Source organism: Sorex fumeus, unplaced genomic scaffold (genome assembly GCF_029834395.1).
Source record: "Sorex fumeus unplaced genomic scaffold, SorFum_2.1 ptg000071l, whole genome shotgun sequence".
In the NCBI taxonomy this organism is placed as follows: Eukaryota; Metazoa; Chordata; class Mammalia; order Eulipotyphla; family Soricidae; genus Sorex; species Sorex fumeus.
Genome location: NW_026606128.1, coordinates 321,439 through 335,421, shown reverse-complemented (window position 1 = coordinate 335,421; position 13,983 = coordinate 321,439). Strand labels below are relative to the sequence as shown.

The following is a 13,983-nucleotide window of genomic DNA, read 5'->3' as shown; positions in this document are numbered from 1 at the left end:
TGCTGCTCAACTATCAATTGGTTCCTTTGCCAAATGCAGCATCTCTTAGGCCCATCTCAGTTTTGAGGGGATACCTCAGTGCTCAGTGGTTACTCCTGGATCTGCCCTCATTACTTACTTCTGGCGATGATCAGGGAACCTTACTGGATGCTGAGGATTAAACCCGGGTTGGCTGTGGGAAAGTAAATGCCCTACCTCCTATACTATCGCTCAGTCCTTTCCTCCACCCACTTCTTGATAAGGTCTTTGGATATTTTTCTTTGATCTTTTTAAGTAGTTTAAATATCCTGGAGATCAACCCTTTATGATGTGTTGAATGCAAGTTTTTTCACATTTCGTTGGCTGTCTTTTAGTTTCAGCCTTTCATTTTTCCATGCAGAAACATTTTAATATAGTCCCATTTGTTTATTTTTCATTCTGTTTCCTTTGCCAATCATATTATTGAAGACATCTTTGAGGTTGAAATCTCAGACTATTCTGCCTATATCTTCCTAAATGTACTTTAGTTTCCAGTCAGATCTCAAGATCTTTTATTCACTTTGATTTGACTTTTGGATTGTGGATCCAGCTTTAATGTTTTACCTGTGGTTATCCAATTTTCTCAGCAACATTTCTTGAAGAGGCTATCTTTACTCCTTTTCATGTTCTCACCTCCTTTTATCAAAGTTATCTCTATAAATATTTTTTACCTTGAGTATTCAATTCTTAACATTGATCATAAAACCAAACGTTATTCCAGTACCTTGCAGTACCTTTATTCCAGTAACTTGAATAAAGCCTAATTTTAGGCCAGTACCTTGCAGTTTTGATCCGTATAGTTTTATAAATGTAGTTTCAAATTATAGGTAATGAGATACCTACAAATCTCTTCTTTTTCAGTATGGATTTGACTTTTTGTGGTTTCTTGTGATTCCGTACAAACTATATTGCTGACTTTTCTAGGTCTTTGCAGAATGTCATCTGAATTTGGATGGGCATTATGTTGAATATATGAGCTAAGGTAGATTAATAATTTTAATAAATTTAGTCTTTCTGTCTGTAATTGTGCATGGAATTGTTTTTTATTTCCTAAGGTCTTCTATGTCTTTATTAAGTGGTTGAAAGTTTTCATGATGTAGATCTACATCTTTTGTTAGGTTTAATCAGAGATTCTTGATATTTTGGAAACTGATATATTTATTTTGGACACTAATATAAATGGGATAGACTCCTTGGTGGCTTACTCCTCTCATTCACTGATTTGTATATAAGAATGACTCCAATGTTTGTGCATTGGGTTTTTTACAGCGAGTTTTACTGTATTGATTTATTAATTTTAGTAGCATTTGGTTGACTCTTTAGGGTCTTCTAAATATACTATCATGTCATGGTCAAATAGTAATGATTGGACTTCTTTCACAATTTGGGTCCCTTGATTCATTTTTCTTGCCTTGTTGCTGTAGCCAGGACTTTTAATACAATATTGAATAAAAGTGGAGGATGAAAGGATAGTGCACATCCTTGTACCTTATCTGAGAAGAAATATTTTGCATATTTTATTATTAAGAATGATACTGGCTGTTGGGCTGGATGGATAACACAGTGATTAAGGTGCTTGCCTTGCATGTGGCTGACCCGGGTTTAATCCCTAGCATCCAATATGGTCCCTGAATCAGTCAGGAGAGTGACTCCTGAGTTTGGTAAGAAAACTGAAGGGTGTTACCAAAAATCATGAAAATAAAATAAAAACAATTAAAAAAAACAAAGATCTTGGCCTTGGGATTGTTACAGATGGTCATTACTGCCTTGAAAAGGGTTTCTTCCACCCCTATTTTAATAAAGTTCTTTTTTTCAACATGAATGGATTCTGAAACTTGTCAGAAGTTATCTCTGCATTCACCAATATGATCTATGATTTTTTTCTTCCATTTTAGTAAAAACCTTCTTTGAAAGTCAGATAGAACTTTCCAGTAACCCCATTGGACCTGGAATGTTGTTCTTGATGAGACTACTTAGTCATGATCGGTCTATTAATAAACACTACATCCTTCTCATTCAGATTTTTTAAATGATATAATTCTAAGAGGGCTGGAGCGATAGCCCAGCGGGTAGGGTGTTTGCCTTGCACACAGCCAACCAGGCCGACCTGGGTTCAATTCTTCCGCCCCTCTTGGAGAACCTGGCAAACTACCAAGAGTATCTCACCTGCATGGCAAAGCCTGGCAAGCTACCCATGATGCATTCGATATGCCAAACACAGTAACAATAAGTCTCACAATGGAGACGTTACTGGGCCCGCTCGAGCAAATCAATTTACAATAGGAGGACAGACAGTGCTGATTCTAAGAATCTGTTCATTTCTTCCAGATTCTTCAACTTAATATCATAAAGTTTTTCATAGTGACCTCTTACATACTGAAATTCCAAGGGATCTGTAATGATCTACACTTTTGGTCTCTGATTTATTTTATTTGAACTTTTTTTCTTTTCTCTTGATTGTGAGTCTAGTGAAAGGTTTGTCTCTCTTGCTTATCATTTGAGGAAGCAGCTGCTAGTTTTATTGATTCTTTGAATTTCTTTTGTGCTTTCTATATTATTGATTTCCTCTCTTGACTTCAATTTTATCCTTTCAGTCTTTGTATTTTATTTGTGGGCTGGAGCGATAGTACAGCGGGCAGGGTGTTTGCCTTGCACGTGGCTGACCTGGAATCACTTCCTCCGTCCCTCTTTGAGAGCCAGACAAGCTACCGAGAGTATCCCGCCCACACGGCAGAGCCTGGAAAGCTCCCTGTGGCGTATTCGGTATGCCAAACACAGTAACAACATGTCTCACAATGGAGATGTTACTGGTGCCCGCTGGAGCAAATAGATGAACGATGGTAGGACAGTGCTACAGTGCTATTTTATTTGTAGTTCCTTCTCCAGATTTTGAGACATGTATTTAGGTTGTTGATTTGGAGTTTTGGGTGTGTAGGGACACCTGGTCCTCTTCCCCAAACTACAAATTGGCTTCAGGCCAATTTGTTTTCATTTTCCCAACCCCTTAGTTTCCTTGTCAGTTGCTTCCTTAAGCCTTTTCCAAAGAAGAGCCATTATCCAGTTATAATTCATGTGGGTCCAGACACACTCCGGTGTAGAAGTCAGGCTAGTATAGAGCTTGTCTCAGGGCCATCCAAGGAGGTATTAGGATTTAAGACCAATGTAAGGCAACTCAAGCTTAAAATAAGTGAATGTGATGAGTGCCCAGGTTCTTTAATCAGAGTCCACCTGCATTGCTAGTATTTTAGAATTAATCCACTCATACATTAATTTATAGAAAAAGCATAGCTTTATAAGTATTCCTTGTCCAACACAACAAGAAATTGACATGAGCAAAACACACAAAAGGCATTAAGGAAAGATACAAGCAAATATCTCACTAACATCCTGATGTGTAATACTCAGGTAATTAACTGAAAGAACACAATGTTTCTAAATTCATTTCAAACAAACATTTGGTATGATCATGCACCAAATTATTTAATTTTATGCTCATCTTCAACATTTTGTTACACGCATGACAACTCTATTTTTCCTTTTCTTTGACTTTCTCTTTTTCTCTTCTTTACTTCAGTGAAAGGTTGGGAGTGAGGAAGCTGAGGTCTTGTGCCTGGCTCTGTGCTCAGGGATCCTGGCAGGACTCAGGGGACCATATAGGGATCAAACTGGCCTGTCACATGCAAGGCAAACACTCTACTTGCTGTAATATCGCTTGGGCCTCCTCTATTTCTTTTAAACTTTAAAATTGTGTAAAAACATTCTATTTGATGTAAAATTTAGCTTAACCACATTTTCCCCATCTGCAGTACACAGTTTAGATAATGTTAGACACTGTTCATATTTATATCTTTAAAACAGTGCTTGAAAATTAACACAATTTTATGAAAGGGGACAATATTTAAAATCAGTTATGTCTACCTTAGTTTGAAGTCAAATATTTCTTCTAGCTTTCTATTTTTCCTCCTTTTTTAAAAGGCCATTTTCCCACGAGACAATAACTTCTACTACAGTATTTAAAATCCTAAGTTCCCTTTACCCTAAGACATATTTTGTTTTCCTAAAATTCCCTATTCATAAAGCACTCAGAACTGTTCTTAAAAATATCATACTATCCAACCATCGCCATCCTGAGATGGTGATGTCTTCATAATCCCAGCTCTCAGTTTTGCAAAGAGGGATGGGGAGCTAACTGTCATCAGGTTGTGCTCCTTTTTCTTTCTTCATTTTACTTCATCAGGGGAACCTTTCTATGAAGAGCCCAAGTTGTGGTCTCACGTAGTAACAGAAAAGCATGGACACGTGGGTTCGCATCCTATCACAGTTCTGAGTTAAAATACTGGAGACATTCGCAAACTTGGTTTAAGAGCCACCGTTTCACAGCACCGTTTCACATGCATAGACCAGACAATATTGGTACACTGAAAATTACAAAACTTTCAAGTGTAACAAAAACCAAACACAAAAACATTATTCTATAAATAGCCAAAATCTTTAGAATACTTAAGAGTTAACTATTACATACTACACTTTTGCTCCAGCAAAACTTTGCTACGTGGCTGGAGCAATAGCACAGCGGGTAGGGCCTTTGCCTTGCACGCGGCCGACCCGTGTTCGATTCCCAGCATCCCATATGGTCCCCTGAGCACCGCCGGGAGTAACACCTGAGTGCAGAGCGAGGAGTAAGCCCTGTGCATCGCCAGGTGTGACCCAAAAAGAAAAAAAAACCCAAAAAACACAAAAAAAGCTTTGCTCCTGTTGTAAATTAACCTAGGTTTATTTTGCATCCTTAAAACCACAATTTCTAGGAAAACATATTAAAGAGTTTTAAAAACTCACATATATTATCATATATCAAGAATTATTTAATTTAATCACATATTAAGCACTATAAAAATTTCATATTTATACTTAAGACTTAGGTCATGACTGTGTTTCAGACCAGGTGTCAAAACTACCATATAAGATGATTTGTGTTAATGAAATGCATTTTCATGTTCTAGGCAAAATAATTAGCAGTATAGCCTAAAAATTCTTATTAGGGCTCTCTGGATTTGCAGAATCCAATAAAAAATTCAGAAACAAACAAAAAATTCTTCTTATAACTGTGTCCCGTTTTTTAAAACTTAATCCTTTATTTTAGAAATCACCCAAAGTCACAGGGTAACCTAGCAGTTTGAAGTTTAAAACGCCCCCATTTCTCTTCCCTTTCATCTGTAATCCATAGTGAAGAAACAATAAATTCCTGAGCTGGAGACTTCCTCCAGTCTCTTCAGGAGCATCGAGGAATGGAGCTATTGCTAAGGTTACCAAATCAGCCTAACAATTTAAACTTACCAAAAATCTCAGAGATCAAATATTGCTAGGTATGTTAAATTATTGGCTTTTTTGAAGTTTTTAATTGAATCACTATGAGATACAGAGTTACAAAGCTTTCATGACCAGGTTTTCAGGCATACAATGTTCCAAAACCCATCCCTCCACCAGTGTCCATTTCCCACCACAAATGACCCGGGGGAAACTCCTGTCACTGCCCCTCCCCTAGCCTGCCTTTATGGCAGGCGCTTTCCTTCTCTCTCTCTTAATTTTGTAGTCAAATACTTAATTTAAATTATGTAGCACATAATAATTATTTGAACCAGAGTGAGAGCATAGCCGGTAGGGTGTTTGCCTGTACATGGCCAACCTGAGTTTGATTCTTCCACCCCTCTCGGAGAGCCCGGCAAACTACCAAGAGTATTCTGCCCACACGGCAAAGCCTAGCAAGCTACCCATGATGTATTCGATATGCAAAAAAAAAAACCCCAGTAACAACAAGTCTCACAATGGAGATGTTACTGGTGCCCGCTCAAGAAAATTGATGAACACGATGAACAACGGGAGGACAGAGTTATAGTGACAGTGCTATAATAATTATTTAATAATATAACATAAATTATTGTATTATATAACTAACTACAAGTTATATACTTAACTTTATAGTCATATAATTAAAATAGTAAAGATTTTTTTAAAACGACAATGTCTTCCAAATGGATCTTAATTTATATAAAAGCAAATATCATGCAATGTTTTATTATTCCATTCTTTTCATGGAATGATTATTCCTGAGCACTTCCCTTGCTTCCTATCCAAAATTTTCCTTAGAGTCTAGTTCTGGGAAGCCTTGTTCCACCAAAGTTCTCACAAAACAATAGCTACTTATTAATTTCAACATCATAATTGTAAAACTTTCAAGACAAATTTAAATCAATTACTTTAACATACATACTAACAATTTAATTTAAAATGGTGATTACAATTAATTATCTTGATTTATTTGATTTGTTCTTTAATGAAACTGCAAGGAAAGACAGCTTCCAGGCTGCTCCCATATTAAAGTGGCCTCTTCCAGTTAGTATCAGGGCTAACTCTTCACAAGTAAACCCTAAGTTCTCCAGGGTATGGCTGGCTTGCTCTCCTTTCAACTTCACTAAGTAGCTGGGTGGAGTCCTCATCCTAGAATCATTAAAAATATATCAAAAACCAGATAGTTCTAAATATTGGTACATGACACTTCACAACTGAACTCCAGCTTGTCCTAAGGGCCTTTAATTTTTATTTTACCCTGGCTTTAACGTTCCAGTATTTCAAATATACACAGATACAGTGACTAAAAAGATAGTCTCTCTCTCTCTCTCTCGCTCGCTCGCTCTCTCTCTCGCTCTCTTGCTCTCTCTCACACGCACGCACACACACAGATTTGAGAGGCACTTCAAATATTTTTTATTGCATTGAATCACCATGAGATACACAGTTACAAAGTTTCTCATGATTGGGTTTCAGTCATACAATGTTCCAACACCCATTTCTTCAGCAGTATGCCAGTATGCATGTTCTCCATATGTCTTCCTTCCCCCCATCTGCCTGCCCCTATGGCAGACCACTCTCTCTTTCTCTCTCTCTCTTTCTTTCTTTCTTGAACACCCCCCCCTCAGTTCCTGTGGGCAGACACTGGGACACTCCCTCTCTGCCTGTGGGAGTGTGGGAGCCTCACTGGAGGCAGGTCAAGGTGAGCCTAATGAGTCTGTGCAGAACTGGAACTTGTACCTGGACCGACCGTCCTTATGTCTGATGTCTTCTCCATAGATTGGCTGTCCAACCCATGGTCCTCTGCATTGCTCTAGGATGGGAAGAAGGAAAAAGGAAAGAATAAAAGAAAAAGAGGAGAAAGGGAGAGGGGAGCACGGTAGGAGGAAATGAAGGAGGGAAGAAAGGAAGATAGAGAAATAAAGGAAGAAAGAAAAAGCATAAAGAAGTGCAGCACTGGATTATGGATTCCGAAGTTTCGGCTTTTATGTGATGTTCTTTGTCATTTTAAAGGTCTTCAGGTACCTCTAACTGTACTGAGCACATTCTGTGCCATCAGTGTGTCTCCAAGCTCGTGGTAATTACCAGTGTGTGGTTGTGAAGTGGAAAAAGCGACGTTTCGAGGAACGAAGAGTTGCACACTCGTAATTCTTGATCTCCCATATAAGGTGTAGTGGTGGACTATGGCAGCAATGAACATTTCTATGCAGAATGTTTCTGTCTCTGCTGTCTTAAATCACATGAAATTTTACCAACAAAGCAATCACCACTGTTTTCCAGAAGATAATGAGCTTCACATGAAAGAACATCCCCATTTGCTAGATGGGCTCAGATCCTCCTTTGGTGTTTAATAAAATATCAGGAGGCTGTACATGGCAAAGAACAGGGGCACGTTGATGATGACCAAATGCACGCAAGCTCTCTGCAAGCTGAATGTTCCTTCACATAGATGTTGCACGTCTCACAGATCTCAGAGGTGGTTGTGGTGGCCAGTCTGATCGTGACATACTGTAGCACAACCCCCTTGCACCAGGGCAGCAGAATTTCTCCCATGGAGCACGGAAGGAAGCAGAAGAAGGGAAGTGAGGACTTGTGCTTCTCTTTGCCTTTCCCCATGACTTTAGGTTGAAAACAGCTCTTCAGGAAGTTGACTAGGAAGCTCGTGAATTTGTAGAGGACATAGGCCTCCTATCACTACCATAAGGTGTCCACATATTTGGTGATACTTCAGAGACACCCAGCTGTGTGACATGTGGGTGTGACATGGGCAACATCCTGATGATGGGCCTCTGGAACTTAGGCTTCGTGTAGGGCACCAAGTGCTGCAAGTTCCCCCAAGGGACATGAGGATGGTGACCATACAAGGATCCCCAAAATGAACCACACTTTGGTGTGGAAACTGACTTCCAGAGTCTGCAGCTGCCACACACAGGGACATGGCCATGACTATGGGCCATGAGAGGGTCAGCACTGCAGCTTTAGGCTGCATTCAATTGCCTCCAGTTGTTTTTTTTTTTTTCATTTGTTTTGCGGCCACACCCTACAGTGCCCTGGGTTGACCCTGGCTCTGCATTTTAGAGGTCTCTCCTGGAGGCCTCAGGGACACCTGGGGTCTCAAGGATTGAGCTCCGGTTGGTCTTGTGCAGGAATCTGACCTTTTCCCGTAGTTCTTGCACATGCACACACGCGCTAAGCATCCTTTTGCTATTATGCACCTCTTTGGAGCGAGGGGAGAGCGCAGACAGCAATATCGGTCAGGCAAGACCATTGATTGAATATGATGTGGTCAATTTCATTGTGGAATCATCCACTGGGAGACTCCCATATCCAACGTTTAGATTTAGCCTTCTGCAATTGTGAGATACCATAGATGGTCTTGGTCGACATGATGAACTCGGACAGTCTCTCACCCTGTTCGTTCCATTCTAGGCCATGTGTCCTGATGTGGAGTTCTTCGGCTGATCTTCTCGGTCCTATCTTGGTATTAAAATCACTGACAATGATCTTGTAGAAGGTGTGGTCTTCTTTATAGAACTTCTCCAGCCACGTCTGTTTAAGTATAATTGTCCAATTCGGGTTGTTAGGCATTCGAATGAATCAATGTTTATGGCCAAGTTTGTGTTGAAAAGGACACTGACAAGACCGACGCCTCTTTTGTCACATGTTCTGAGGAACAGGTCTTCCCCAGTGTCAAAAATGGCATGATTGATGCCTTCTCGTCTCGGTCAGACAAATGATGTTCTACTTGATTTTTCGCGCCTGCACCATCAGGTCCTCGATGGATGCATCTGATGCCAGCATACGTGCACTGAAAGTACAGTCATTTTTGTCCTTCTTCATTTTGGCAGCCTATTTTGGCCCTGAGATTTTATCAGCCCAGCCTCTTCTTCCTCATCTTTTGATATGTGCCAGTTTTGTAGTGTAAAGTGCTATCTCATTGTTTTGATTTCCATTCCCATAATGATTACTTATGTATAGCATTTTTTCATATGCCTTTTGATCATTTGTATGTCTTTGAAGAAGTTTCGTTTTATCTCTTCTCTCCATTTGTTTATGGGGTTGGATTTTTCCCATGGTTCTATCAGTGCTTATATGCATCTTGGATATTAACAATTTATCAAATGAATGATGGTCAATTATCTTCCAGTTTGGGGGGAATCTTTGTGTTTTTGTAACAGTTTTCATTCAGATAAGTTGTTTTGATATTGTCCTGCTTATCTGTGTTTCTGTTTGCTTGGCCAGTGGCAGTTGGCTCCTTAAAGATGCCTCTAGCTTCAAGTGTCCGTAAGTGTTCTTCTGACTATGTTTTTTTGGGTATTGAGGTACTTAACCATTTTGATTTGACTTTTGTACATGGTATTAGAAAAGGTTCTGATTTCTTTTCTTTTTTTTTTTGCATTGACCAACTAGTTTTCCCAGCACCATTTGTGGAAGAAGTTCTCATGCTCCACCTAAGATGTTTTGCTTATTTACTCAAGATTAGCTGTCCATATACCTGAGGATCTGTTCCTGGGTTTTCAGTTCTATTTCACTGGTCTTAATGTCTGTTTATTATTTTACATACCAAGGTCTGTGGTGTTATTCTAATACCACACTGCTTTAATTACTACAGCTTTGCAGTATAGTTGAGATTGGGCAGAGTGATTCTTCCAGTTTTCTTTTTCCCTAGGATTTCTTTGGCTATTTTTGGTGGGGATTTGTCAGTCCATATAAATGTCAGGAACATTCAAGGGGCATTTTTATAAAGAAGTGAATCTATAATGATTTATTGAATCATACAATTTCATTGAATCTGTATAATGCTTTGGAGGATTATTGCCATCTTGGCTACATTAATCCTTCTAGTCTATGAACAGATTGTATTCTCACTGGTGTGAGGTGGTATGTGTCCTTGTTGTCTTGATTTGGATTTCTCTGATAAGTGATGTTGAGCATTTTTTTGTTTGCCTACTGCTCTTCCACCTATCTTCCTCTGAGAGGTGTCTTTTCTCTAGCCTACTGCTTTATCATTCAATTCTCTTGTTTCTAGGAGGGTTTTTTTTTTAGGTAGAGTGTTCAGAGATTTTAAGTAGAGTATCATGTAATTTGCAAATCAAGAGAGCTTGACTTTTTATCTGGTTACCTTAATATCTTCTTGCGTGATTACTATGGCATGAACTTCCAGTACATTATTGAATAGAAATTGTGAGAAAGCCCATCCTTTTCTTGTGCCTCAGCTGAAAGGGAAGGCTTTTAGTTTTCCTCCATGCAGTACTATGCTTTCTATGGATTTGTGTTAAATGGTTTTAACTATATTGAGGGAAATTTCTCCAACTCCATTTTTTTATTGAGAGTTTTTAATCATTAATGGATGTTGGATTTTGTCAAATGTGTTCCCTGCACCTATTGATAGGTTCATATAATCTTTATTTTTCAGGGCTATTGGTTTGTAGTTTTCCTTTTTTGTGCTGTCTCTGACTGCTTTTGGTATCAGGGTGATTGTTGGTTGCCCTGTGGAAACAAAAGAGCAGGATTTTGCTGCTGGACAGGATGGGAGATCTAAGAGAGCTTCTCACTCCTTTGACCTTTCTAAGCTATTGCACAAATTCTGGAGCTTTTTCTACTGGGATCTAAGCAGATAACATCCTCTTCTATGCCTGGTGAAGGCTGTTCGTGGAAACATGAACCCATTTCATTGGGGAGCAAATGCCCTGGTTGCCTCATTTTCTGCTGCAGACCCGTTTTCCAGACCTCACAGTTCCGTGGATTCACTCACTGCTCTAAAGATTCCTACTTCTCCAGCACCAACGCTCAGGTCTCTTGGCCGCATGCGCTCATCCAAACACTCATACAGGCTTTTCTTGGTAAGTGTTTGTCTAATATTACTGTGGTTACATTTGTGGCTCCTTTTTGGCTATTATTTGCATGGGAATTTTTTTTTTAATTTTTATTAGTGAAACACCATGAGGTACAGTTGTAGACTTACAAATTTTTGTGCTTGGATTTCAATTATACAATGATCAAATACCCATCCCTCCACCAGTGCCCATTTTCCACCACCATGGGTCCTGGTATCCTTCCCACCCCCCATCCCCCCATAGCCCCATCCCCCGCCCCCCCCCCTCCCTGTCTTTGTGGCAGAGCATTCCCTTTTGTTCTCTCTCTCTCCTTTTGGGTGCTGTGGTTTGCAAAAGAGGCATTGAGTGGCAATCATGTTTGGTCTATAGTCTACTTTCAGCATAATTCTCCCATCATGGGAAATCTTTTTCCATTTTTTTGACCTTTGTGTGTCGCTAGAGCTGGAGAATTTCTTGTAGACAATATAAAGTAGGTTTCTGGCTTTTGTGTGTTTTTAAAAATTTAGCACAGCGGTAGGGCATTTGCCTTGCACGCAGCCAACATGGCCAACCCAAGTTCGATTCCTCCGCCCCTCTCGGAGAGCCCGGCAAGCTGCGGAGAGTATCTCGCCTGCACGGCAGAGCCTGGCAAGCCACCCGTGATGTATTCGATATGCCAAACACAGTAACAACAAAATCTCCAATGGAGACGTTACTGGGCCCGCTCGAGCAAATCGACGAACAACGGGAGGGCCTTTATTTTTTTTTAATGTATTTGGCCATTTATGTTTTTTTATGGGGAAGAGTAAACTTATATTAAAAGTAATTGCCACTGGGGACAGAGTCAGTATTGCCCTTAAAAAATAATCCTCTGTCCAGAGCAATGACTCAAATGGCTTGAGAGCATGTTTTGCCATGAATCTCCTGTGCTGGGTCCCTGGCACTGCTTGGCCCCCAAAGGTCCACAGGAAGACCCCAAGCAAATAACTGGGAGTCACTCTCAGGTACCACTGAGAATGGCCCAAATATCAGAAAGGGAAAAATGTTATTTCTGTCTTACTTTTCTTGGGTTTTGTATTTTTCTTACTGCCTTTGTTCTCTGTAGGTGTGTGTTAGCACAGTGTGAATCCCTTATTTTATTCTGTAAATACATTATAGTTTTTTGTTTGTTTGTTTCACAGATAAAGTATTTTCTAGTGTTATGGTGACATGGTTAACCTGAAGTCGGCTTCAATCACAATTTGTTTCTTTAGTGCTTGACTTCCCAACGCTGTTATGGATGTAACAATATATTGAGAGCACTATTATTCAATACAGTTCTGATAGCTGCTGCCACAGAAATTAAGCAAGAAAAAAATTTAAATTTGTGTTCAAATTGGCAAAGAAATCAAATTCACTGTTTACAAATGACATATCAAGAACCCTAAGACTGCATAACCAATCATTCATTAAACACTCCTAGAAGCAATAAATCTTTACAGGAAAGTTGCAGCTTACGAAAGCAAACAGGAAAATCTTTTGTGATTTTATATGTAAACAATGATAAAAGAGTGATTTAATTTAAAAATCCTGCTTATAGTTATGAAAAAAATTAGGTAATGTGTAATCAATTTTTAGAAAGGAGGTGAAAGATTTACTTATTAAAACCTACAAAGCACTGTTAGGAATTTCGTATGTAGGAACCCAAAAAGGCTCCTCTGAAAAACTCCTCAACACAATATATTTATGTAGTAAAGTAGCAGGCTACAAAACCAGTGCACAGGATTCTAATTTATTCTTACATGTAAACAAACAACAACAACAACAAAAAACCCAAATCCAGAATAGAAATAAACCCGATTGCAATCATGTAAAAAACAGAAACCCCTTAGTTTAACAAAAGAGGTAAAAGACCTATTTAGTATAAACTGCAAAACTTCTGAAAGGAATTTAAAATGAACTAATGTAATAGAAAAATATTCTTGGTTTAAGGATCATAATAATTGCCATCTTGAAAATGACTATCTTAACTCAAAGTAGTTTACAGAAACAGCAATTCTGAAAAAATTTCCGTGGCATTATTCAAGGACATGGAGTAAATTTTTCTAAAATTTGCATTAAGCTACAAAACTCCTGACATAGCCAAAGCAATCTTGAGGAAAAATGGGAGGCATTGTGTCCCCAGACTTTAAATTCTGACTCAAAGCTTTAGCAATCAAAATTGGTTGGTACCGGAAGAAAAAAAGTCTCTTCTCAATGGCATAGGATTGAGAAGTCAGGGAGAAACCCTCAGATGCATGAGCAATTTATTTATGAAGAAGTGCATGAATTGGAGCAAGGAAACCTCTTTAGCCAATGATTACGGGAAAACTAGATAGTCACAATTAAAAAAAATGAAATTAGGTGCAAGCCTTCATCATACTTGGGTCTGGAGTGACACTGTGCTTTCCCACAGTGCTTGCAATTATGAAACGTTGTGAGATCTTGACCTGCTCCATTCAGAGTAAGGTGTTAGAAATCTCAGACAATCGTGAAAAATAAGAAAAAGAATAAAACAGAAGGAATAAGGGAAAAATAGACCCCTCTTTCACCCTGTAAACAAAAATCAACTCAAGTAAATTAAAATTTTTATATTGCACTTGAATCTTGAAAAATCCATTGGGGAAACAGAGGCAAGACTCTCCAAAATCATGACCACAGTGAAGTCTGAAATGTAAGAACTCAAGTGGCAAAGGTAATAAAAACAGAAACGGAACTATATCAAACTAGAACACTTCTGCATTCTGTGAGCAATGTGCCCTACAATTAAAAGACATTCTGCTGA

The 13,983-nt window shown here is 39.0% G+C and overlaps 1 non-coding gene across 1 annotated transcript; it reads left to right on the top strand.

The window, feature by feature from the left end:
* The first annotated feature begins 13,562 nt into the window (after positions 1 to 13,562).
* LOC130037226 (small nucleolar RNA SNORA9) lies at positions 13,563 to 13,689 on the top strand. Its single transcript, XR_008794479.1, has one exon. It is a non-coding gene; the product is annotated as a small nucleolar RNA SNORA9 (small nucleolar RNA).
* The last annotated feature ends 294 nt before the right edge of the window (positions 13,690 to 13,983 follow it).